The sequence below is a fragment of the Macrotis lagotis genome, chromosome 5 (assembly GCF_037893015.1).
Source record: "Macrotis lagotis isolate mMagLag1 chromosome 5, bilby.v1.9.chrom.fasta, whole genome shotgun sequence".
In the NCBI taxonomy this organism is placed as follows: Eukaryota; Metazoa; Chordata; class Mammalia; order Peramelemorphia; family Peramelidae; genus Macrotis; species Macrotis lagotis.
Genome location: NC_133662.1, coordinates 206,891,070 through 206,917,887, shown reverse-complemented (window position 1 = coordinate 206,917,887; position 26,818 = coordinate 206,891,070). Strand labels below are relative to the sequence as shown.

At 32.4% G+C, this 26,818-nt stretch overlaps 1 pseudogene; it reads left to right on the top strand.

Annotated features, from left to right (window-relative positions):
• Positions 1-25,928, top strand: part of LOC141489458 (ubiquitin conjugation factor E4 A-like) — a 40,802-nt pseudogene extending 14,874 nt beyond the window's left edge.
• Positions 25,929-26,818: the final 890 nt, after the last annotated feature.

Genomic DNA, 26,818 nt, shown 5'->3' with positions numbered 1-26,818 from the left:
TTACTAAGGTCTCAGGTGCAAGCAATTTCTCCACTGTGCTGAGATGGCTTTTCAGGGGACCTGGGGGTAACAATTGCCTTCCCTTCTGAAGCTTTCCTAGCCCAGACACAGGGGTCTCAGTTGCTCACCTCTGCTGTAGCTGAGAACCTTTACTGCCTTACCCTTCAACTCTCTGTGCTGGTCCATGCTCCCCCTATACCCAAGGCAGACAAACCTTTCTTTATAAGATATCTTAATTGAGGAAATTGGTCCATTCTGTCTTTTTGTGTGTTCTGTCACTCCAGAATCCATTTAAAGACTTTATTGATGTTATTTGTTAGGGAGACTGGGAAGAGTTCAGATAAGTTCCTGACTTTTCTCTTCTGCCTTGGCTCCTCCCTTAGTATAATATTTATAAGACAAAATATTTTAGATTTTCAATTGCCCTCCATCGGGTTACAAATCAAATCATTTTTTCATAAACATATTCTCTAAAGCATAAAAAAGTTTAAATGGCTTTGATAATGTGAGTCTTCCCAAAATGTGGAACTTTTGACCTGTTGGAAAATAAGTATGTGTAAAATAAGTTTCCCAGTGTTAATTAAGAATAAACATTGCCAGAGGTTTTGACCCTAATGAAGAGCAAAACAGATTTAGTTTAACAAAAAGATTTTCTCTAAGTCACACACTGCCAGTGTGCATGTGTGTGTGTGTGTGTGTGTATGGGGAGATTGTGGGGATCTGACTAGTAAACTAGATTCCTTCCCCCTCGAAAAAAGGGGGATGCACACTGTTGTCTTTAAATAGTCTCATCCAGCAGAAGGAGATTTATAACGTCACTTCCAACTTGTCCAATCAAAGGGTATGGTCTCCCAAGATCTGGTGAAGCATGGGTAAGGTAGGAAGAGAGAGAGAGAGAGAAATGACATCAGCTAATAAACATTGAAGGCAAAAATATAACTGGAGGGGGTTCATAATTGAAAAGACAGGACACTGTTTACAATTCAGGGAGCCCTCCCTCTCTAAGCATACTTTTGAATTGATAAATTTACTTGCTTAAAGGTAGGGAAGTGAAAATTGGATTATCAGCAAGTTTTTTGGTTTCCAATGTCAACTTTTTATAAAGGATGTTTTCTGGGAAAGGTGAATTTTCAACCTTTGTATTACAGAAATGTAAATTTATAAATAAATATATATATATATTTATATATTTATATATACATATGTATGTGTGTGTGTTTATGTATGTGTCCGCATGCAATATGCCACTCCAATACTCTCCATGGGATTTTCCATAGATGAAAACTCTGTTCTTTATAGCCAACTTTTCACTTTGTTACCCCATTGCCTTTTTTTGACTAGGCTTTTCAAGTGGTTTGCTAGTTCTTTCTGCAGTATTTTAAGGCAAACAGTGGTTAAGTGATTTGAGTGGAGTCACATAGTAAGTGAGGACAGATTTGAACTCAGGTTTTCCTGTTTTCCAGGGCAGCTAGGTGAATTGAGTCAGAATGACTTCTTTTTCTCTTTGATCCTGGGCAAATCCCTTAACTCTGTTAGTTTCAATTTCTTACTGTAAAACCACCCCAGTCTCTTTGCAAATTAAAAAAGAAAAGAAACAAAAGCTGAACAAGTTTTTGAGAGGTTCAGCCAGGCCTAGTGTTTTATTCATTGAGCTACCTAGCTAGTTCTTTCAATCTAATTGCCATATGTCTCATTCAAACTTGACACTATCTACCTTGGACTCGTTTCCCCTTTCTTTAATGGACAGGAAGGTCAATTAAAAACTCCAATTTTTTAAAAAAATATTTATGTATGTATTTATTTATTTCATAGAGGGCAGATTCAAAACTTTGAGCTCACTATACTATGCAAATACTTTTCTGCCTGGTAACAGTTTCATGGGAAAAAAGGCCCCCCAAAGCAGGTAATCTTTGGCATTCCCTCCTTTTCTGTATCCTTTTTCCATATAGTTTTCTGCTAATAAGTTGCAAATTTCTTGAGAGAAAGGATTGGAATTTCTTATTTGTATCCCTAGTGCTTATCAGAATGTCTTGGACATAGCAGTCAAGAAATGTTTAATAAATTATTGAAACTATTGATTTAGATGTAGATTCCCCAATTGATAAATGGTCCAAGGATATGAATAGACAGTTTTCAAATGAAGAAATTAAAGCTATAAAAATCATATGAAAAATGATCCAAATCATTATTGATTAGAGAAATGCAATTTAAAACAACAATGAGGTATCATCTCACACCTATCAGATTGACCAAGATGAGATAAAGGGAAAATCATCAGTGATGGAGTGGTTGTGCGATGATTGGGACCTTAATGGATTACTGGTGGAGTTTTGAACAGATCCAGACAGTCTGGAGAGCAAAACATAACTATGCCCAAAGAGCAATAAAACTGTTTAAACCTTTTGACACAGCAACTCCAATTCTAGGACTATATCCAGAAGAAATTGTAAAAAATGGCAAAAGTCCTACATCTTGGAAAACATTCATAGCAGTTCTTTTTGTAATGGCAAAGAATTAGAAATTGAGCAGATGCTCATCAATTGAGGAATGGCTAAACAAATTATGGTATATGATATGAATATTATGAAATATTATTGGTCTATAAGAAATCATAAATGATCAGACTCTAGAGAGGCATGGAATGATTTACAGGACCTGATACTTAGTAGAGGGAGCAGACCAAGAGAACAATATACACATCAACAACAAATATTGTGAGATGATCAACCTTAATGGAAGCAGCTCCTTTCAGCAGGTCAGAGAGCTAGGACAACCTTATTAGACCAGCTATGGACAATGCTATCCCCATCCAGAAGAAGAAAAACAAAATTAAAAAAAAAGGAAAACCAACCCTTCAGATCTCTCTAATGTATCTCTTTCCCTTAGTCCTAATTTTTCATACCAAAATGACTAATTAAATACATTTACCAAAAATATGTATGTACAATGCTAATTTGACTTGTTACTGAGGGAAGGGGGTTGGGAAAGGAGGGCAGAAGGAACCTTTGTAACTTAAAAATATACATGTACATATGGATGAAAACTAATTAATTAATTAATTAAAAAAGAAATAGATGTAGTTTGACACCGTAATATCTGACCTCCTACCAATCTTGAACTTATCCGTTCCTCTCAGACTCTCAAGTTTCCCCCAAGATCTTTTTAGGCAATCTCTCTATTTAAAAAGAAATATTTATTTATTTTCATCCATATACACATGTAAATTTCCAAGTTATAAAATTCCTTCCTCCTCCCTTCCCACCCCCTCCCCTCAGCAGGGAACAGTCAGGTTAGCATTGTACGTACACATTTTTGATAAACATGCTTACATATTAGTCATTTTGGCATAAGGAATTAGGGTTAAAGGAAAGAGATGCATAAGAGATAATTTAATAAAAGTGTTCATTAGATTCATAAGGGTTGTTTTCTTTATCTGTGCGTGTTTTTTTTTTTCACCTGGATGAGGATAATGTAGACCATTACCAGTCTAATACAATTGCCCTAGCTCTCTGGATGGTTGAGAGGAGCTGCTTGCATCAAGACTGTTCTCCTTATAATGTTGTTGATGTGTACATTGTTTTCTTGGTTCTGCTCCCATCACTCAGCATCAGATCCTAAAAGTCATTTTATGCTTCTCTAGGGGCCAATCCTTTGTGGTTTCTTATAGAACAATAATATTCCATAGTAATATATATATATATATATATATATTATATATATGACATTGTATTATTTAAAAGTGAGAGAAATTAGTAACATCTGTATATCTATGTATTGTACACAATTATAGTTATCTGATATGTTCTCATTATTAATCCAAATATTTAATGACATGCACATTCAGTTTTAGATAAGAAAGAACAATTGTATTTTTTTCTTGGCACAACATAGAGGTAGAGACTTCAAAATTATTTTTAATGAATAGTTGAATGGGGGTATGTGATGAAATACAAGAATGTTCTTTCTATAATATGGAAGCCATGATTTTTTCCTGTAATTTTCTGTGTGGGTATATTCTTTTTAATATAATGATTGTACCTTTCAAGATTTGACTAAAGTCTAATATTCTTCTTTTCCTCTCCTCATTTAGCAGTGATACTCATAATGACAATGATTAGCTGGGATTCTAAGAGCAGATTTCTAAAACCTATGAAAATAAAGCTTTCCATGTGGAGAACTGCACTGTAAAAAAGAAAAATATAACCACAAGTTGAAAAAGAGTAAAACTGTTACACTTAAAAGTCCCTTTTGCTTTCTCAAAGGTCTGTAGGAGGCTTCTTTGTAGAAACTGTATAGCTTTTCAAATAGCTTTTCTTTTTCTTTTTAAAAGGCATTTTCTTCTCCTGAGTATTGGGACTTTGTCCTTGTATTTCTTTATGTAGAAAGCTGTTTAAAATAGTAACAGTTATCTAAGCCTTTGAAAGTTGTACATAGGGTTATTTCCCATAGAACTTAGAGAAATATATTCCCCTGTGAGGCAGCCTGGAATAGTGGATAGAGATACTGACTCACAGTAAAAAAAACCTTGGCTCCTATTCTGTCTCTGAACTATATTGACTGCCAGACCATGGCAAAGAGCCACTTAACCTGCTAATATACACAGGAAATCTTCTAAAATGTAGATATGCAAGAGATGCCTGTTTACTTTTTTAAAGGAAAGTAATTAAATCAGACTTCCAGATGAGTTTGCCTATGAGTAAAGAGAGAGAGGTGCAAAGAGAAACAGGGAGAGAGAAAAGACAGACAGACAGAAACAGAGGCAAAGATTGGAGAATTAGCATGTTTTCCCCCATTTTCTGAAAAGATTTTTGGTTCAGAGTAGAGTTTAATTGTCATTTTCTGACAGATACAAACAATGTTATGTCAACTGCTTAATAACAGTGAGAATAAAATACACTTTCTTTTATGAGACCTGATTTGAATTTAAATTTCTTGTTCTATCACTTTTTTACAACATATATTAAAAATGAACATTGATTAGTACAAAGTTAATTTTGTGTATTTCTATGCTTTTTAAAAGTTTTTATATAGTAATAAATGCAAAAATGTATACACCCATGTATATAATATATGTATATATACATATATGCATGAATACATACATGATTAAAGTTATGGGATAAGGACGCTAGTTCTGGTTGTCAAATAGAAATTTGTAATGAAACAGAATTAAACAATAGCAGCATGTTTGAAAAGGAAATGCTACTTTAAAGATAAAGAATTTCTCCTGTTAACTTTTTAAAATCCTATAGTGTACAATGAAGATTATTTGAAAAATCTATTCAAGAATACTATGCTTATATTTTACCTTGCTATCTATGGATTTGAAAACCATGGGGATTATAATTCAGCATGAACAAAGTGTTCAATAGTACATAGAAGGTAATTTATTTTATGCAAATATGCAAGCTTATACAGGAAATATTTCCACATATTACATTTGTTAGATAATTTATATGTAATATTATATGATTTGACATATATGGTATAATATAATGAAATGTGGCATGATATAACAGATATACTATAGCATGACATTCTGTAATAAAGTTAATATAATAAAATATTGCTTAATAGTGTGATGATTTATATGTGACATGATGATTTTCCAGTTCAGTTATTTCAATTGTGTCTGACTCTTCATGATCATATTTGGGGTTTTCTTGGCAACAATACTAAAATTATTTCCTTCTTGATTTGAGTTCAGATACCACACACAGATTACCCCCTTCTATACCCCCAAAATCCTAAAACTCTTCTCTTTCCAGATAAAGAATAAAAAATTTCAATTAAAATAAAAACAGAATTAAGTTACTTGCCCAATTTCTCACAGCTAGTAAGCTTGTAAAGCCAGATTTGAGCTCATGTCTTAGTCTTCCTGACTTTACTGCTAGTGCTCTATCTACTTTGTCACTTAATTGCCCCCTAAGAGATGAGATGAAAAAATAGCATGACAGTATCTTTACAATATAATGTAATATAGTAGAGTGTATAGTATAGTATAGTATAGTATAGTATAGTATAGTATAGTATAGTATAGTATAGTATAGTATAGTATTACAAATAACAATACCTTTATAATGATATTTTGGGATTTAATGTCAAGCAAGTCCTAAAACAGACACACTTTTTTTTGCTAAAGATATTTATGACTGTCCAAAATTATATATTTCATAGTGTATAAATAAATTATATTCCCTATGGATGGGGAGGCATTCAGATGCATAAATGTAATCGTGCATTCTTGTAAACATAAATATGTGTATATGAGTAGGCATAGAAACATGAGCAAATGTGTAGACATACAAATATTCTGTGATTAGATACATATCTATCTGTATTTTCTCTGAATTCATATATCTAAAGGTATTTGGGAAAATGTTTTTGTTTAACATCATGCATACATGAATAGGACCAAACTAATATTAGTGCTTTCCCTTGATCTCTAAACCAGTATGAGATGATATCCAGGAGTAAAGGACATTCAAGTTGGTTCATAGGAGTGTGATGTACCAAATATCAAAACATAATATAAATATGAAATTTTTTGTGATTATTTGAGTACCAATTTTTTTGTATTGCATGTGACTGAGAAATATCAAATTCCTGGAAAAGAAAAATTTCTTGGTATCATATATTTTCAGAAATTTCTGTCTGATAGATTTGTGATATGATTGAAAAGGCAAAAACTACTCATTAGTAAGACACTAAAAACACTTCTTTGTTATTACATATAAAATAAATGCTATTACAAATGAAACAATCTATTTTCATATAGATTGACTAAAAATTATAGTTTTCAGATTATCCACAAGTCAGCTTATGAAAGGTAGAGCATAGTTTCAGGTATGAATCCAAAATGGAAGGCAAATTAAGATTTCTTAAAAAGTGTTATAAAGTTGTTGCATCCAATCAATCATATGAGAGTATCATTAACTGGTATAGCCTAAGGGATCTGAAATATTTTGACCAACTTTCTCTTCTTTCAATTAAGAAGAAAATCATCCATAGAGGTAAAGGGACTTATAAGAGGCAACATATCTAATTAAGCACAAATCTGGGGCTTTAATCAAATGGAGTATTTTTTTTCCTAGTGGAGAGAGCAGTGAGCTTAGATCAAGAAGCCTTGAATTGAAACACAGCTTTAGAATCTAACTGTTTGACTTAAGGTGTGTCATTGATGTTTGTCCTTCATTCTTTAAAAAGATTACACAACAGGGAGTTGATACTCTGGCAAGCAAGTGAATTGGATTTGAGTGAGGGTGGGTTGCTATGTTAAATTATCAGTCTCACTTTTTCCCTCTGGAGACATCTGGGTCCAATGGCCAGATAGGAATCAGGACAACTGGAGATGGCCCTGAATGCAAGGAAATTAGAGTTAAGTGACTTGGCAAAGATCATACAGTTAGTGTCAGGTGGCAGAGACTGGATACAAACTCCTGTACTCCTGACTCCAAGTCCAGTGCTTTATCCCCTGTACCATCCAGGCATTCAATTTAATTTCAGCTTGACCCTGTTTCCTCAATTGTAAAATGAATGATGAAAATGCACCTAATTCACATATTTATTGAATTATAATTAAATAAGCAATGTACAATATTTAGCAAAATATCTGGGACATGATTGATTAGTTGGTTAGCTACCTTCTGTCATTCTTGAAGAAGACCAAAAAGACCAACTCACTATGTTGGTGTCAGGGTGAATTAGGAACATTTTATTAGAGATTAGACACAAATAGTCCATGTAAACATTTGGACTATAGATATCTCTAAATTTGTGAATCTTACATTTCTTTTGAGGCACTGCAATTCTGCTTCATAAATAAAACCCAGGACTTTCTTTGATGCAGGCATGTCATATGAAGAAACATTATGCCAATATCTTCCATGTCATGTAATCAATTCCAAAGTACTTCATAGAGAACATGAGAATATCCTTATGCTACTTCTTACCTCCATGGGAGCACTTACCTTGTAAATTCTCTAAAAATATATTTTTAGAAAAATGTACTTTTGTTTTCTGAATAATATAGTAAATACATTGAAGTTGTACTTTCTGCAGTAGAGTTTGAATGCTTGGCAGTTTATCTCAAGAAAAAAAAAACTCAGTGTCTGGTATCTATTTTGTCAAGTGATCTTCAGAATCATCTTAAATCAATTCAAATGAAAGCAATTCAATTTTCTAGCATGGTACTAGAATACTATCCAAGTGTCACAGGAATACAACAATGAAGAGACCACGGTGATTCTGAAGACCTTTAGTTTGCAGGGCAGTATACTAATTCGTCTCTTTCACACTTTCCTTCAACATCTCACAAACCCTGAACTAGCTCTGGCAATGTGTATATCAACACTATCATCTATGTGTACATTCTTAGAATTTATACTTGTCTAGATAAGTAAATTTGTTTATAGCATTCAATATTTCTTCATTTACTATAATTAGTGGTATGATATAAAAATGCTATAAAGTTGGATAGAAAAGAGATTAGAGATATTCTTGGTGTAAATTATTAGATAAAATTAGCATAAACAGTAAAGAATCATATCATATTTTTCACATCTCATCCTCAGAAGCTACAGTGAGTGCACAGTCATCTTCTGATTCACCAACATTTTTCACACTGACAGTAAAATATTTAATTAAAAAAAAAAACTACAATCCAACACTAAAGTGGAGGAAGAGTTGGTGCATGGCATTTTGTTTGCAAATGATTGTGCACTCAATACATCCCCTGAAACTTAGATGCCTCAAAGTATGGATTAATTTACTTGCTTGTTCTAATTTTGGTCTAACAATAACATGAAAAAAGTTATTTTCCATATGAGAAATCATTAGTTACACCCAATGGGAATATTGAATTCTGTGCATAGGTTCACTTACCTTTGCAGTCCAGATGATGATTAATAATTGTCTGATAGAATTTGAACTTAGATTTCTTATTTCAAGTACTCTTCTCTATACTCTGCAACGATTATCTGCCCCCAAATCATCACTTTCACCATATCAGAACTTGCTTGTCTCATTCTATATTCCTAGTCTTTATACTCCCTGGTGTGAGATCACTGGTGTTCAAAAGACATAATACTCAAAATCTATCATCTCTTAAAGGCCAAAGCCTTTCCTGTCCCTCTCTACTGCCACATTTTCCTTCCAAATTAACATATTGAGTTTCATTGCATTAATTCATTTGATATATATGGTACATATGCCATATATTCACACATATGTGCACATATTATCTGTATAAATCCCCTGTTAGAATGTAAAGAATTTGAGTAACAATTGTTTCCTTCTTTATACTTGTGTCCCCAGCACAAGACCTTACATATGCTTAATAATTGTTCATGAACTGATTTAACACTATATTGAACTAGGGCTATATCCAGAAGAAATCATAAAAAAATGGGAAAAGTCCCATGCATTCTACAATATCCATAGTAGCTCTTTTTGTGGTGGCAAAGAATTGGAAATTGAGGGCATGTCCATCAATTGGGGAATGGCTGAACAAATTATGGTACATGAATACTATGGGAGATTATTGGTCTAAAAGAAAACATAAATGGTTTGCTAGAGAAGAATGGAAGGAATTACAGGATCTGATGCTTAGTAATGGGAATAGAACCAACAGATCATTGTACACATTAACAGCAACATTGGGAATTGATCAGCTTTAATGGATGAAACTCCTCTTGGCAGTTCTATGGATAATGCTATCCCCATGCAGAAGAAGGAAAAAAAACACTCTTGAATCTGAATGAACATTATATTCACTTTTTAAAAAATTTCTCATGTATTTCTTTTCTATTTCATGGCTTTCTTTCTTTTCTCTTAATTCTAATTCCTCATAATGAAAAATGATTAATCTGTAAACATGTTTATCAGAAACCTGAATGTACAATATTCACCTGACTGTTCACCACTGAGGGGAGATAGGAAAGGGAAGATCGAAGGAAATTATGTAACTTAAATATGCATATGCATGTGGATGAATTTTGAAAAAAATTTATAACATGTAAATGGAATAATAAAATAAAATGTCAATTGATAAAAAAAGCAAAAAAATGGCACTATATTTATTACTGAATTATAAGATTTTTTTGGTCCTATAAAGTTATTTTCCCCTGAATCATTCTTATGGTCCTTTTCTTTTCAATCTACAGCAATTCATACAAGTCTTCCTAAGTGCCTCTGAAACTATTATATTCTTCATTTCGTACAGCCATTCTTTAATAGATGTTAACTCAATAAGTTTTCAATTCCTTGTTAAAACAAAAAGTGCTGTTTTATGTAATTTTGAATACTTTCCTTCTTTTTAAAGTTTTAAAACTGATAATTATGGAAAATTACAATCACAGCAAACAGATTTAAAATATAGTTAATCATAAAGATTTTATGATCTAAACTTGATAATAAAGCATAAAGCAGGTCCAATAAATGCATTCATCAGACAACCCCCCCCCCAGATTAAGGTATAGTTCTTTTTCTATTCTTAAAACAAAAAAAAAGAATAGGACAGATGCAGAAATAATGCAATTGATTACAGAACTGGCAACATTATGAGGGTGAAGACAACATGATTGGTTTTAGAACTCAAGAGTGAGTAACAATATAATTGGTTAAAATCTAGAAAACAGGTCTTAGCTTTAAATTCCTCCTTCCCTCCTATTTCTAAGAAAAGTTCAGCATTTGAATCCACCTGCAAGGTTAATTTTCTTTGGATCCCAGAGAAAACATTCTTTTTTTTTAGGTTTTTGCAAGGCAAATGGGGTTAAGTGGCTTGCCCAAGGCCACACAGCTAGGCAATTATTAAGGGTCTGAGGCCGGACCTGAACCCAGGTACTCCTGACTCTAGGGCTGGTGCTTTATCTACTCTGCCACCTAGCCGCCCCTGGATCACAGAGAAAATATGCTTGAAGAGTAAGTGGAATAAAAAAAAATTAGATAATATTTCCTAATATTCACCTTCATCCCTCAAGGATATCAGTTAAATTCCAGGCAAGAATACTATAGTGACTAGCAGGAGAACTGAATTTCTAAATTTAACTGATTACAGTTCAGTTGAATTTGTTTACTAAGATGAGAGACAAAGAATCTTGGCTTAGGCAGTTACAATACAGAGTTCATTAATTGTAAACAGGATCAATATTGTCATGAGCTATAGTGAAGCTTCAGAAGAAGACCTGAGTTATAGTAGATAAAGTTGCAGTGCAATCTAGAGATTGAATAATTATAAGATTATATATCAAAATATGTTTTATTGAAGTTGATTATCTCAAATTATGTCAATCACATCTTAGGAAGAATAGCTATTGTTGTTGCATACATGATTTTTATTTTGTTTGCTTTAAGTAATCCCAAGGAATCATTGCACTTTACACTTAAAATTGGCTCAAATTTAATGTGGGTGTTATGATGAATAAATTTTTAATGAAAATATGGTTTAAAAGATATTCAGAAACTTAAATTCTCTCTATTCATAGACAATTCAAGGTGCCTAAATTAAATAGAAGATATTTGCAATGTTTTACTGGTCTAATTTTGTATTTTTCAAATTTTCAAAATATAAAAATATAAAGCAAAATTATCTTTAAAATAAGAAGATAAAAGAAATCTTTAAAGTAAAATGTAAATATGGGTTTATGTTCTACTTTCACCTTAAGGAAAAGAAAAAAATTCCTCTTTTCCTTCTAATTTATATTGCATTAAAGTTTCTCCAAGCCCTACTATACTACTTTTCTACAATACCCTTAATAATTCTGCCTAAATTTGTTGAACATGTTTTTTTAAATAAATAATAAGTAAATAAAGGGGAAAACAATTGATCTGATTCCTAATATTCCAATACAGAATGGGATTTAACTTCCTAAAAATTCATGTACAGTGGTTAAAAAAACTAGAATGAAAAGGGGCAATTTACGTGATGGTTGATAGTAATTTTAAACTTCAATATAACTGAAATATCCTATAATGTCTTAAATGTAGTTTTATTGCTCTGGTGTTAGTTTATATTTGTGTATCAATTACCTTTTGGTTTCTTTTTCTCTACAAACTCTAAAAGACTGAATTCGCAAATTATTTGTTCTACATTTCTCTTTCCTTTCACAGTCAAACTTCTAGAGGAAGCTATCTGCACCCATAGTTTCAATTTCTTATTTTACATCTTGAATTATTCAATCTAACTTCTAATCTCATCAATTAGCACAAATCTCTGTCTCAAATATTTTAATTTTACTTAATCTAACACATTTTTTTCTTCAAAACACTGAACACTTTTTTTGAGTTTGGTCCAAGATGTTCAAGCTTACTAGAATTCTGAGCTTCTATTCCTTCTCTGTCTCATCTTAAACATTTCTCCATTTTTCCCTTTCAGTTTCTACCCCTGTGCCAGTGTTTATGTCAAGAGACAATCATTAAATCCTAGAGATGTTGAGAGAAATAATGTATTCCCAGCTGTTGTGACAGCTCAATTAAAGTAGACTTTGCTCTTTCTTCTTAAAGTATTTTCTTCCAGATTGTGGAAAAGTCATTTGAAACCATTCCAGCATAATTCAAGTGTGCCTTGTAAGTCATAGAATATGAAATTCCAATTGTTTACAGAACTAAGAGTTAATCCTTGTCCCTCAGAACTGCAAATCCTATGATGTGGTCAATTCTTAATATCTCTTTATATTTTCCCTTGCAAGTTTTCATTCTTTGCAAAATTGATTGTTTCATTTGACAAATGGAATTATAAATTTATATGTCAGTTTTCACCCATTCCTTACCATGTGAATTTGGGTAGTTCTTTTCTGGAAATTCAAAAAATCTATACTCCCAAATAAGTTGATATATGGAGTACAGACTCAAGATGTCTCTTTGATGTCCCATAGGTTGCTAGGGGTTTCATGATGTATTATCACAGTTCACCCACATGAAATTGGATCTCTTCAGCCTTGGTAATTATCTCAAAGACAATTGTCTTTATCACCTTGAGTTGCAGCTAAGATTGAGAGGAGAATAATATTATTGTAAGTGAATTGTAAGTGTAAGTAAATTCATAACCATAAATATGTAACAAAATAAAAACAGAAAAAAATATTTCAACAAATTAATTTTAAAATTATATGATATATCTATTTTGTAGTTTTTGCAAGGCAATGGGGTTAAGAGAATTACATGATATATTAATGAGAAAAGAAAACAGCGATTATTCAGTGATCACCTTCTGAAACTTAAACAGCAACAACTACAAAAAATGTCATTGAAAAAATCCAGAGATACTAGATAAAAATGAATATCAAAAGATAATTAAAAGAAGTAATTACAAACAATTTTACAAGGAAGGACTGCTTTCCATCTAAGGCAGGAAGGAAGGAGTGATAAAGAGATTTTTAAAAATTCTAATGCGATAACATGTCAGAGAGCTGGTGAAATGAGAAAAACTGTTAGACGTTATTTTGTCCTGTGTTGATGGAATATTGAGAAGAAAGAAAAAATAGATGGTGTAAAATACACTAAGGGAAAGCAGGTAGGAAAATTAAGAAATTTATTATCACATATAATCAAATCAAATGTGGAAGGAGTTGGGGAATGAATATGACTTTCCTCTAAATGCACATGGCACCATTGCATTGAAATATTTAAAGAATACACTAAATAAACTAAGAAATAAAGTCAGTAAAACTAATGGGAATACTCAATGTATCTTTAGCAAACCTAAATTAAATATATAAAATATTTATAAAAAGGAGATAACCTGAGTATGATTCAATATTATTGAATGGAATTGGACAAAAGCAATTATTCATGGTTATGATCTGTCATTATAATATAAAAAGCAGTAATTCCACCTACACTGACTTATTTATTCAATGACACATAATAAAAGTAATAAAACATCATTTCAGATAAATACAAAATAATAATAATGAAACAATATAGACAAAAATGGCAAGAATCTCATGCAAAATGATGGAAAATATAATAAACAGAAATCAGTGGTACAATATCTTAGACAAAAAGACAAAACTCCAGTAATTATTTTTTAATTTGACTTTCAATAGCATTTTATTTTTAATACATTTAAAGATAGCTTTCATCATCAATTGTTGCAAACTTTAAAGTTGCAAATTTTTCCTCCCTCCCTCACTTGCTTCCACCTCCCTAAAACAGCCTGCAATTTGATATATAAAAAATATGTATATATATAATATATGTATATATTTATAGATAAAAACAGGTACAATAATGTTACATAAATTTCCATATCAGTCATTTTATAAAAGGAAGATTCAGAACAAAAGGAAAACATCACAATAAAGGAAAAAGAAGGAAACAAATTTTAAGAGTTCAAATGGCACGATTTGATTTGCATTTTGACTCAATAGTTCTTTTTCTGCTTGTGAATGGCATTTCCTTTCACTTTTGAAAAGTCTTTCCTTACTGTATCACTGAGATGAATTGTCTTTAGTGTTGATGTTTGATCATCACACAGTGATTCTGTTACCATGTACAACATTCTCCTGGTTGTATTCATTTAACTCAATAAAAGTTCATGTAAGTTTTTCCAGGTTTTTCTGAAATTGGTCTGCTAATAATTTCTTAAAGAACAATAATATTGCATCACATTTATATGACAAAATTTGTTCAACTATTCCTCAATTCATGGGCATCTTCTGAGTTTTCAATTCTTTGCACTAGAAAAATAACTTCTATAAATAATTTTTGGGGTGGCTACGTGGCACAGTGGACAGCGCACCAGCCCTAGAGTCAGGAGTACCTGAGTTCAAATCCAGCCTCAGACACTTAATAATTACCTAACTGTGTGGTCTTGGGCAAGCCACTTAACCCCATTTCCTTGTAAAAACTAAAAAAATAGTAATTTTTATATTTCAATATAGCCCATTTTCTGTGATTTCTCTGGGATACAGATATAGTAATGGAATTGATGAATCAAAGGGTCTAATCAGTTTTATAGCCCTTTGGGCTTAGTTTTCAACTGCTTTCGGAATAGTTGGATCAGTTTACAACTCTATCCAGACTTTTTAATGTGTCTAAGTTTCCCAAAATTCCCTCTAACTTTTATCATTTTCTATCATATTAGCCTATCTAATTGATGTGAGGTGTTACCTCAAAGTTCTTTTAATTTGCATTTCTCTAATCAAAAGAGAGCAGGAGTTTCATATGACTATAGATAGCTTTAATTTCTTCTTCTGAAATCTGCTGTTGATATCTTTTTTGTTATTTGGGGAATGATTTGAATTTTTATAAATTTGCCTCAGTTCTCTACATACTTGAGAAATGAGGTCTTTATCAGAAGAAATGACTATAAAAATGGCTTCCTAGCATTCTTCTTTCCTTCTAATCAAGATTTAATTGATCTTATTTGTGTAAAAAACTTTTTTCTTTTCTTTTCTTAGGTTTTTTTTTCCTTTGCAAGACAATGGGGTTAAGTGTCTTGGCCAAGGCCACACAACTAGGTAATTATTAACTGTCTGAGGCCGGTTTTGAACTCAGGTACTCCTGCCTCCAGGACTGGTGCTCTATCCACTGTACCAGTTAGCCACCCCTGTAAAATTTTTTTAACCTAATTTAAACAAAATTGTTCATTTTGCATTTCATAATTTTCTCTATTTTTTATTTGGTCATCACTTCTTCCCCTCTCCATAGATTTGATAAATAATCTATTCTTTGCTTTCCTAATTGGCTTATGGTACCACCTTTAATATCTAAATCATGAACTAATTTCAACCTTGTCTTGGTATTGGATGTGAGATGTTGATCTATGCTTAATTTCTACTATACTATTTTCCATTTTCCCAGTAGATTTTGTCAAATAGGATATTTTTATCAAAGGAGCTGGAGTCTTTGAATTTGTCAAACAGTAAACTAAAATAATCCTTTAATACTCTTTCTTTTGCACCTAATCTATTCTATTGAACACCATTTTGATTCTTAGCCAGAATTAGAGAATTTTTATGTCTGTTCCTTTATAATATAATTTTAGAACTAGTATGGCTAGGCTACATTCCTTAGCATTTTTAAAAATTTATTCCCAGAGCATGGACCCTGAAGTCAGGAAGACTTGAGTTTAAATCTGCCTCAGACACTCAATAACTGCCTAATTGTGACATTGGACAGGTACCTTAACCCCCTTGCCTTGAAAAACAAAAATAAAAACAAACCAAAAAAACCAACAGAAACAGAAAATTTAGTCCCTTGATTTTCTTGACCTTTTATAAGCACAGATGAGTTTTGCTATTTCTTCTAGTAATATAAAATAATTTTTGGTTAATTTTATTGGGATGTCACTAAATAAGTAAATTGGTTATTTTAATTGTCATTTTCTAAAATTAAATTACCATATTTCCCTCCCTGTATAAGATGCACCTTAATTTGAAGGTCCAAAACTTGAAAAAAATTACATAAGGTCATTGAATTCAAGTTTTATTTATCATGAAATTCAAGTCTGTTGCAAGGAAGCATGCCTAGTTTATTCAATTTCATGAACCTGAAGCACCCATTGTATACTCCTTTGAAATCAGTCACTTCTTTTTCATCAGCAATTCTTTTTACCTCTTGCTGAACCATCTTTGTGGTCACAGGAATTCCAAGTGCCCTTTGATCTTCAGTGTATCTCTTCAATTCCCTTTCTAACGCAGGTAATTAATGACTTTCTTCTGCAGAGGAATTTTCAGTAGGGTTTCGTCTTCCCTGTCTCAGATTGTTTTCTCAGTTGAAGGGGGACCAAACTGATGTTCAGCAGTGCAATTTCCATTCTCTTTTGGAAACTGGATCCCTTTGAACTTGAATTCAGCACGGTATGAAAATCTTTTCTGAGCTGTTTCTGGGAAGAATGTAGCAAAATGTAACCTATATATGGGTAACAAATATGAAACAATGAGCACAAAGACAACAAGCATGAAAAAAAAATGGAAAATACAAGTAAAAAATCTTCAACAATGAGCACTAAAACAACCTCAAAAAGTGGGAAATGTAAGAAAAAACTACAACCACTGTATAAGTTGTTCCCACTTTTTAGACCCCACATTTTTCAAAAAAGGGTGTGTCTTATATATGGGGAAATACGTTAACTCTGCCCACCCATGCCTACTTGACATTTTCCCAGCTATTTAGATCTGACCTCATTTGTGTGAAAAAAGTTTTGTACTTTGTTTATATAGTTTATAGTTTTGTCTAGGAAGGTGGAATCCAACAATAGACTTTGTCTTCCCATGTCTTGCTGTTGGGCTTTGTGGACAACATATAAAAAACTGTGTGTTTATTTCATATCCTGCAACTTTGCTAAAGTTGTTAACTTTTTCAGGTGTTATTTTAGTTGATTTTTTAGGATTCCCTAAGTATAGCATCATGTCATCTGCATATAGTGAGAGTTTTGTTTCCTCATTGTCTATTCTCATTCCTTCTTTTTTTAATTGCTACAGCTAAGATTTTTAGTATACCATTAAATAATACTGGTGATAACCTTGATCTTATTGATGGTACTTCTAGCTTATTCCCATTGTACATAATGCTGCTGATGGCTTTAGATAGATAATACTTATCATTTTAAGGAAAACTGCATTTCTTCATCTGGTTTCTATTATTTTGAAAAGGAATGGATGTTATATTTTTGTCAAAAACTTTTTAGTATCTGTTTAGATAATCATATGATTTCTGTTAATTTCCTAATTAATATGGTCAACTATGCTAACTATGCCTGCATTTCTGGTATAAACTCCACCTAATCATAGAGCACTATCCTAATGATAATTTGCTATAATGTTTTAGCTAATATTTAAATTTTTGCATCAATATTTACTAGGGAAATTAGTTCCTAATTTTCTTATTCTGTTTTAGCTCTTCCTAGTTTAGGTAACAGCAGGTTATTGGTGTTATAAAGGAAATATGGCAGAACTCCTTCTTCACCTATTTTTTGTGACAATTTCATTTATTAATTTTATATTATTTCAATAATCTTCTGAAAGTAAACATAAGTCCTCCTCACCCCTAAATGATGGAGATGCATCAAGAATAGTGAGAGAAAAAAACAGTTTATTTCAGTCTGTGTTCAGATTTAAATGGCTCTGTCTCTGGGATGAGTTGCCCTCTTTATCATAAGTTTATCATAGAGCTGCTTCAATATTTTTCCATAGTTGCTATTAGTAGCTGTATTTCCCTCCACTCTATTCCTCCCAATTCTCATTTATTCTATTCTCTCTGTCCTTTCACCTGTCCCTATTCAGAATTGTTTTGTATCTGAGTAGCCTCTCCCATGATCTTCCCTCTCTTCTATCACCTATACCCCCTTCCCTCCCCCATTCCCCCATTATCTCCATCCCACAAGTTTTTTTTTAGGTTTTTGCAAGGCAAATGGGGTTAAGTGGCTTGCCCAAGGTCACACAGCTAGGTAATTATTAAGTGTCTGAGACCAAATTTGAACCCAGGTACTCCTGACTCCAAGGCTGGTACTTTATTCACTACGCCACCCTGCATCCCACAAGTTTTGATGAGTCTCCCATTATTGTCATTTTTCTTAAATGAAATTGTTGCTTATTTCTATGATTTTTTTATCTACTCATTCTTTAAACTTAGTTTATTTAGTCTCCAATTAATTTAAGTTTATCTTTGCATGACCTTTTAGAGCATGTAATTTCTATTCCATCATGACCTGATAAGGATGCAAAAATATTTCTTTCTTTCTCCATCTCATTGTGAGGTTTTTATTGCCCAAATACATGATCAATTTTTGTTTAGGTATCATGTATCACTGAGAAAAAGTCAAATTTCTTTCTATCATCCTACAATTTTCTGTAGAGATCTACCATATTTAATGTTTCTCACATTTTATTTATCTCCTTTAATTTCTTTCTTTGTTTTGTAATTAAATTTATTTATTTAGGAGAGATGGAAGCTGGGGCTCCCAAATAGTATAATTTTGCTTTCAATGTCTTCCTATAATTCATTTAACTTCCCCTCTAAGAATCTGAATGCTATACCACTTGGTGCATTTATCTTTAAAATTGATAAATTTATTCATTCTCCATGATACCTTTTAGGAAAATACAGTGTCCTTTTAATTTGACCTATTTTGCCTTTAACTTTTTCTGACAATATAGCTCCCCTAGCTTTTCTGTTACTTCACCTGAAGCATAATATACTCTTTTTGAGTCTTTTATCTTTACTCTGTTTTCATGTATCTGCTTTAAATGTTTTTCTTGTAAACAATATATTGGATGATTTTTTTTAATCCACACTGCTATCCACTTCCATTTTATGGGAGAGGCCCACCCATTTATCTTCACAGTTAAGAATATCTACTCTGTATTCCTTTCAATCCTATTTTCCCTCATTTGTACTTTTATTTTTCCTTTCATCCAATCCCTCCTTATCTGTGCTTTGCTTCTGACCACCACTTCCCTCAATCTGCCCTCCCTTCAATTAGCCATCCTCCCTTTTTCCTCTGTTCTTGCTAATTCTTCACCAAATGAATATAAATGATATCTCTTTGAGTTAAATCCAATGAGGGTAAGATTCAAGCAATTCTCAACCACTCTTTCCCTCTACTGCAATAGACCTGGAATAGAGGAACTACTGTTCCAAGTTTTAGGGTTTTTTTAAAACCTGTTTTCCGATATTATTCTGATTACCTTTAAAGTTTTGGTTCTTCTAATATCACATGAAATATATTTTCTACTTTCCTGGCCTGTTCTCTTTCCTTTGAAAAATCATAAGCACTCTTTTATACACCAATTTGTAATTTCATTTTTGATAGTTTATTTTTTCAACATTCATCCAGATGCATATATATATATATATATATATATATATATATATTTTTTTTTAAGTTACAAAATTTCCCTGCACCCTCCCTTCTTACCTTACCTCTATTCAATCAGATGGGGTAAAGAGTGATATACAAGTGGGATGCTCGGTGCACATTGTGATTCCCTGGAAGAAAGAGTAGGGACCCAAATTGGAATTTCAGTGTATAGAGAAAAGCAAATTAACACAACTCTGAAGTATCACCTCATTCCTATCAGATTGACTAAGATAAAAAAAAAACAGAAAATGATCAATGTTGGGGAGCTTGTGGGAGGATTGAAATATTAATGCATTGCTGGTGGAATTGTGAAGTGATTCAACCATTCTGGAGAACAATATGGAACTACTTGACCTAGCAATTCTAATTCTAGGCCAATATTCAAAAGAAATAATAAAAAAAGGGGATAAGTCCTATTTGTTTCAAAATGTTCAAAACAGCAAATTTTTCTGGAAAAGAATCAGAAATTGAGGGGATGCCCATCAATTGGGGAAGGTTAAACAAGATATAGTATATGAATGTATGGTTTAATTTACTTTTCTTTATGCACTGAAACTTTGACTTGGGTCTCTACTTTTTCTTTTAGGGAATCACAATGTACATTCAGCATGCCATTTGTATAGCACTCTTCACCTCATCTATTTTTATTTTTTAAATGAACAGAAATCTATTGAGTATTCCCTCTTACATGCCACTTCATTGAAAAAAGGAAATATATGTTTCTTGAAACATTTATTATTATTATGTATATTTGTATATGTATATGTATTTTATATATAAACAGAAAGATTCCATGAGAGATAATGATGTGAGGATGTCTTGAACATCCAAGCATCAGACTCCAACATTTGACCCCAACAGAACAAAACAGACTGCTCCTTGGCCTTTCTTTTCAATTTTAGGTGAACGATCTAGACTTTCCCATTGTCCTCATATCTCTGTATTCTTGGATCTCTTCATAATATTCCAGCATTGAAACACAAAGTCATACTGTCTTAAACTATACAGTGGCTTTTGGAATACAACTCAATTCACAGTTGAGAGACTTGTATACGTGCCATGCAGGAAAACATTTGTTTGATGGACCCACTTTTACATAGAAGATGCAGTGAATGAGCAAACACTTCCCAAGGTAGGGGAGAGTGTTTTTATACAGTTTGAGGGAAGACAAATGTTTGTCCATTAGTTCTTGCTATACTTTCGAAATTAATATCCTTTGATGAAAATCATCAAATAGAACTGCACTCAGAAGTAGGAGAAATACAACCACTGGGGGATGTGATAATTTGATAGGGAAAATACCCCAAATTCCAAAGTCTTACTTTATAGAACTTTTGAAGTTCTCAGTATTGCAGCCTCTATCCCATTTGCCTAAATGGGAAAGACTAAACAAAAGGCAAGGACCAAGGTATTAGAATTAAATGTCAGTCTTAAAGAAGGAAAGACTTAAGCCTCTATTTTTACAAGATTGATGAAGAGAGACATAAAGTGAAAACAGAGCAAGATGAGAATCATCACATTCTCATTTACTATCTGACTGCAATGACTTCACCAAGCCCCCCAGTAAACTCATATAATATGACATTCCATTATTTTGTAAGATCCAATAAACCTTTATACTCTCACCAAATTTGTATCCTCTGCCCCAAGGCATGAGCAAGAAGTCAACCTCCAAATAATGAGTGGACACAAGAGAGACAACTCATTTCCAACTAGGTTGCACTCACTTTGGACTTCTTTGACTTTTCTGGATGAATTAACTTTATACTTCATGAACATCTCCAACATGCCTAAAGCTAAATATTTCTCCACTTCCACTATAAGATGATAAGCTCTTCATGGCAAGAAATGTCTTTCTTTTTTCACATTTGATTCTTCAGAATTTAGCATAATGCCAATCACATAGTAAATATTTTAAATATTTTTATTGATTAGTGACTATATGGCTTTATCTTAGGTAACCTAAAGACACAAAGATATTGAGATCTTAAGTAAGTTGGAGATCATCTACAGTAAATGTTTTTAATTGGCCTTTAATTAGGTCAAATTTCTTTCAAAAAATTTTAAAAGTCATAAAATTGGAGAGTTGAGAGTCATAGAAGTCTATGATACACTAATAACCAAACATATTACTAAAAGGACAGTGTGAATATACATAGTAAATAATTACAGGGTACAATATATGAGAATTTAGATTATAATGAAACAGAAGAAAGACTAAATCATCAAAGATTGTATGATTATAAAAGATTGTATGATTATAAAAGATGATCAGATTAGATCAAAAAACAAAGGATATCTATCAGAAAACATATACATTCAGTTGATATAATCATACCATTGGCAGAAAGTGAGGAAGGAACTCTCCTTAGTAAGTATAACTACTATACTAAATTTTGATATGAATTACCTATCAAGAATCATATGGGATGGGACTCAAAATCTAAACTCTTACTGATGTGAACATCAAAAGAGGTGAGGTCATGGCACATTAGAACATCATTATGTTTCAGAAGTAACCTACTTTCTAAAGCACACATGGTATTGCACAATTCACAGTTTTTGTAGAAATTAGCATCTAAAAGTTCTTGTATGTCTGCCCCTCAAAAAAGTCAACTATTTTAAAATAGCATATTAAAACACTTTTTAAAATGTACATAATTTGATTTTGTTTTTATCAATATTATTTGTAAGTTCTTCACATTCTCAGCCCTTCCAACAATTAACATTTTGATGACATATTTTAGGTTCATTGATTATACATTCAGAAAATGAGATGTGTTTGTCTTTTTCTGTCTTTCTTCTGTTCTCAGGAAAGATAAAAATATTTCTCCCATATGGAAAAAATACTTTTCAAAGGGAAAGTAGAGGAATTTTTGCCTTATAGTATTGCTCACAAAAGTAACATTGAATATATGCTATGCATTTTATTGCTTTTTCATAAATTTGAATCACAATTTCATTTAATTTAAATAATGGTTTTATTATTTTTGGTTTAAATTTTATTAATCTCTCCTTTGAGATTAATGCTTTCTATTTTGATGTATGAGGAGGGATTTTAATTTCTTTTTTTAGTTATTTTAATTATCTGACAAATTTATGGATTTGTTCTTTCTCTTTTTTATTGATCTAAGCTTTTAGGGATGAAAACCCCCACTTCCCCAAATGCTGGTTTCATCCAATATTTTTTTCATTCTTATTGTTATATATTATTGACTGTTTCTAAAGTTTATCTTTTAACTAATTCATTCTATAAAATTATCTTCTTTAGTTTCCAATTTTATTCTATGCTTCCAAGGTCCTTTATTGAAAGGAAATTTATTTCTTTGTGATTTGGAAAGGGAACATTCATTTTATTTCATTTGAATTTTTTTAAACTGGCAGGAGATTTGGAACAGGATGGCTTTATATAAGCAATATTGAGCAGGCCCTCTTTACCAAATTGTTACTTCAGGGTTCAAGCAACCACTTGATTAACATGACCTTTTCTGCAACATTAAGACTTTGCATATTTAGATGAAGGGGAGAAGCACATATTTCCTATGTTTATTCTTATTGCACAAAACCAAAAGAGGGGATTACCAAAGTGCCAGAAAGCTTGCTGTCCTTTGTTGTATATTAAAGTTTGTTTAATATCCAAACTCTCCTCTTCATTCCAAAGATTTATGTTGACCAGAGTCGTAGTACATCTCTTGTTAGATGCAATTCATGAGGTCCATTTTGATGATGTAATTAAGTACCTCAAAGAGATCTTTGAATACCTGACAATGGTCCAGGAAGCTTTGACATTTCTAGAAGTCATGCTTCCAATATCTGACATTTTTTTAAAAGAATAAATGTCTTAGAACCATGTCAAATCCTGCTATACACATATCTAGATATGTTTTTCTAAATCACAAGGCAAAAGGGCAATGCAAGAGTTTTTGTAGAGTCCATTTAACCCAAGAACCCCCACAATGGACAGTTGGTCTAAAAAGTCCAGTTAAAAAAAATTACTAAGGGAGTAATCCTGGGTATCTCCTGTGTTAAAGACTCCAATGGAAATTGAGAATCATGGCTATTTCTTGAATCCATCCCAATCCAGTCCTTAGGTGATCAAACTACAGGAAGTCAGCTTCCATCATTTCATGGCTTGTTTTAATGAAAAGATTTACCAGGTACTAAAGACCTTGCTCCAGCTCTCTCCAGACACCAAGAATTAAATCTTGGCTTAGAAACTGTCTATGTGCAAACACAGAGTGCACCAGATCTGGGCCATTCAGTTACCAGAAATCTTTCAGATATTTATCTCACATGTATTTTTCCCAAATCTGTGTGTATGCCTCCTGAAACTGTGCTAATAACTGTGCAAAACTAAATTCCTGAGAGTACTAACCTTCAACCCTTCTTACTGAGCCCTTGGAGAGTTGAATTATGAAGATAAAAGGATAAAGAATGTATGTGCAAAAGGTTTGGATGAAGATGGCTGTTTGATACCTAAAGAGATTGATCGTGATGCAGCTCACCCAAAACAACAAACTGGCAATAGGGAACATAGTCTTGCCAGAGTACCCCTTGAATAGGGAATTTACAAGTTGCATGTCCAGATGTTAAAAATCAACAAGAGCTTTCACTTACTGCTGGTTACTTTGGCATGGGACTCAGCAAATCACCAGTCCCAGTGTAGATAGCCTTTGAGAAAAGTTTGAGTACCTGAGGTCCAGCTATCACTTCACAAAGAATGAAACTCAGATGCCACAAAATTGTCTCAGTTTATAGGAGTTCATTACATTCTTCTGATTCAACCAGTCATTGGCAACCAAGATACAGAGTCTATAAAGCTGACATTTCTTTTGTTGGTTCAGTACTTCTCTTTAGCTTAATTGCTGGATTTTTTTGCTGATAGCGTGGGAAATTTTCTTATTTTCCTATAGCGTTTTAATGATAATATCCTGGCAATGTCAACTGAGCCATTGGAGCAAGTTCTTCATTTTATCACCATTTGCACTTGGAGAGTAGAGAGAATACCTCTCATACACACACACACACACACACACACACACACACACACACACACACACAGACACGGCTAAACTGGTAGAGGAGCTGGAAGCCACACCTGGACTGAGTTCCAAATCTCCTGGTGTCCAGTATGTTTGACCATATGTGCATGTTCTGCAAATATCCCTATGCAAACCAGCTTGATGGAGCACTCATTGTCTTTGTAGACATTAAACTTAAAGAAGACCTCTCCCCTCTCCATGGGTTTGAGCAAAAGTTTTAAATACTATCAACTAATGTATCCTATCTTAAATATCATGTGGGGAATAGATATCTGCAGAGAAAGCATAACAGGTCAAACTGAATTTGCCTCTGATAATTCTTCATTTTCTTAATCTGTTGATGAATGATGTTATCTTCAGATTTGATGAATTCATATAGTAATTACACAAGATATTCAATAGACTGACAGGAAAAAATGAATAGGATAGATTGTCTCCAGAGGACTGCTAAGAAAATGAGAAATAGTTAAGGCAGCTATCTCAATTGCACAACATCTTGTCTAATGAAAGAATTGTTACCTTGATCCTCCTAACATAGGACTTCAAATCTTTCTTTCCTGGATGAAAAAAATAATTTCTATGCTAAATTACTACCTGCAGCACCTGGTTAAAAAGAGCGTCTTAAAAATCAAAGATTTCAGCAAGTTTGATTTCAAACCCCAGCAGTTTGTTTAAGATATCTGCACATCTACTTAAATCTTGGAAATTAGGAAAATTTATATTGCTGTGCCAAAGAATGAGTGATCTTATTCCTGAATGCTTTTTGCTCATAGCTCAAGTCCTGAAGAAAATAAACAATGTGATTATGGTTTTTAGCAACCTGGCAAAGAAGATCAAGGCTCTGCTAGATCTCCACCAAGAAGAATCAGATGACAATGTGAGTTTCTAGGTCTCATCATTACACTGATGTCAGAGCCATCATTCACAGTCACTGTAAATAGGTCCGCAATAGCCAGGCATCTGCACATAAAATTGATCCATTTAACCATAGACCTTTAATTATTGACCAGATCCAGAGTGAAAGAGAAAATCCTAATAGTGACCTCCTGAGAAGAAATTACAAAAGAAACAATGTGAGTTAATACTGCGAATTCTATTTCTCAGAAGAATATTTCATTACTTCATATACTAAACTAATTCTGCCATTCATGCTTTAAACATTGTATACATTTAATAGCAAAATTGTGTGAAGATCAACTATAATAGACTTAACTTTTCTCAATAATACATCAGTCAAAGACAATTCCAAAAGATTTGAGTGGGAAATATCATCCACATTCAGAGAAAGAACTATGGAATCTAAATGTAGATTTAAAGCCTTATATTTTCACTTAAGTTTTATCATTTAATTTTTTTTTTACTTTTTCTTTCTCATGACTTCATCTTTTTTATCTGATTATTCTTTTTCAACATAACTAATATGTATATATCTATTTAACCAGATTGTACATGTCTAACTATTTCATGTTACTTGCTGTCCTTAGGAGATAGGTGGAAAGGAAAAAAAATGGAAATTAAAATTTTCCAAAAATAAATGTTGAAAATTATTGTGAAATATACTTTGGAAAAAATATTATTAAATTATATTACTAAAAATAAAATAAAATATGGGGAATTTTAGTCAGCAGTAGGTAAAAGATTTTATTGTAATGTTTTAATCATTAAATATGTTGTTATACTTCTTTGTGTTTTCCATTTACTTGTCACACAGAGTAACACAAATAATCCTATAAATTAATTTTGTATTTAACCGGAATGCTGTCATATATTCCACATAACTGGTTAGATTGCCCTCAAAAATCAATTTTCAATTTTTCATATGCAGTTTGGTATCTTGGTCAATCTTCTAAATGTGGGTGTGCTCTATTATATATATATATATATATATGTAAATGTTTAGGTGTTCTGAAATAATGCAACAATGTGTACCCTTGGTACACAATAAAATGTAATAAAATGAAAATGAAGATCA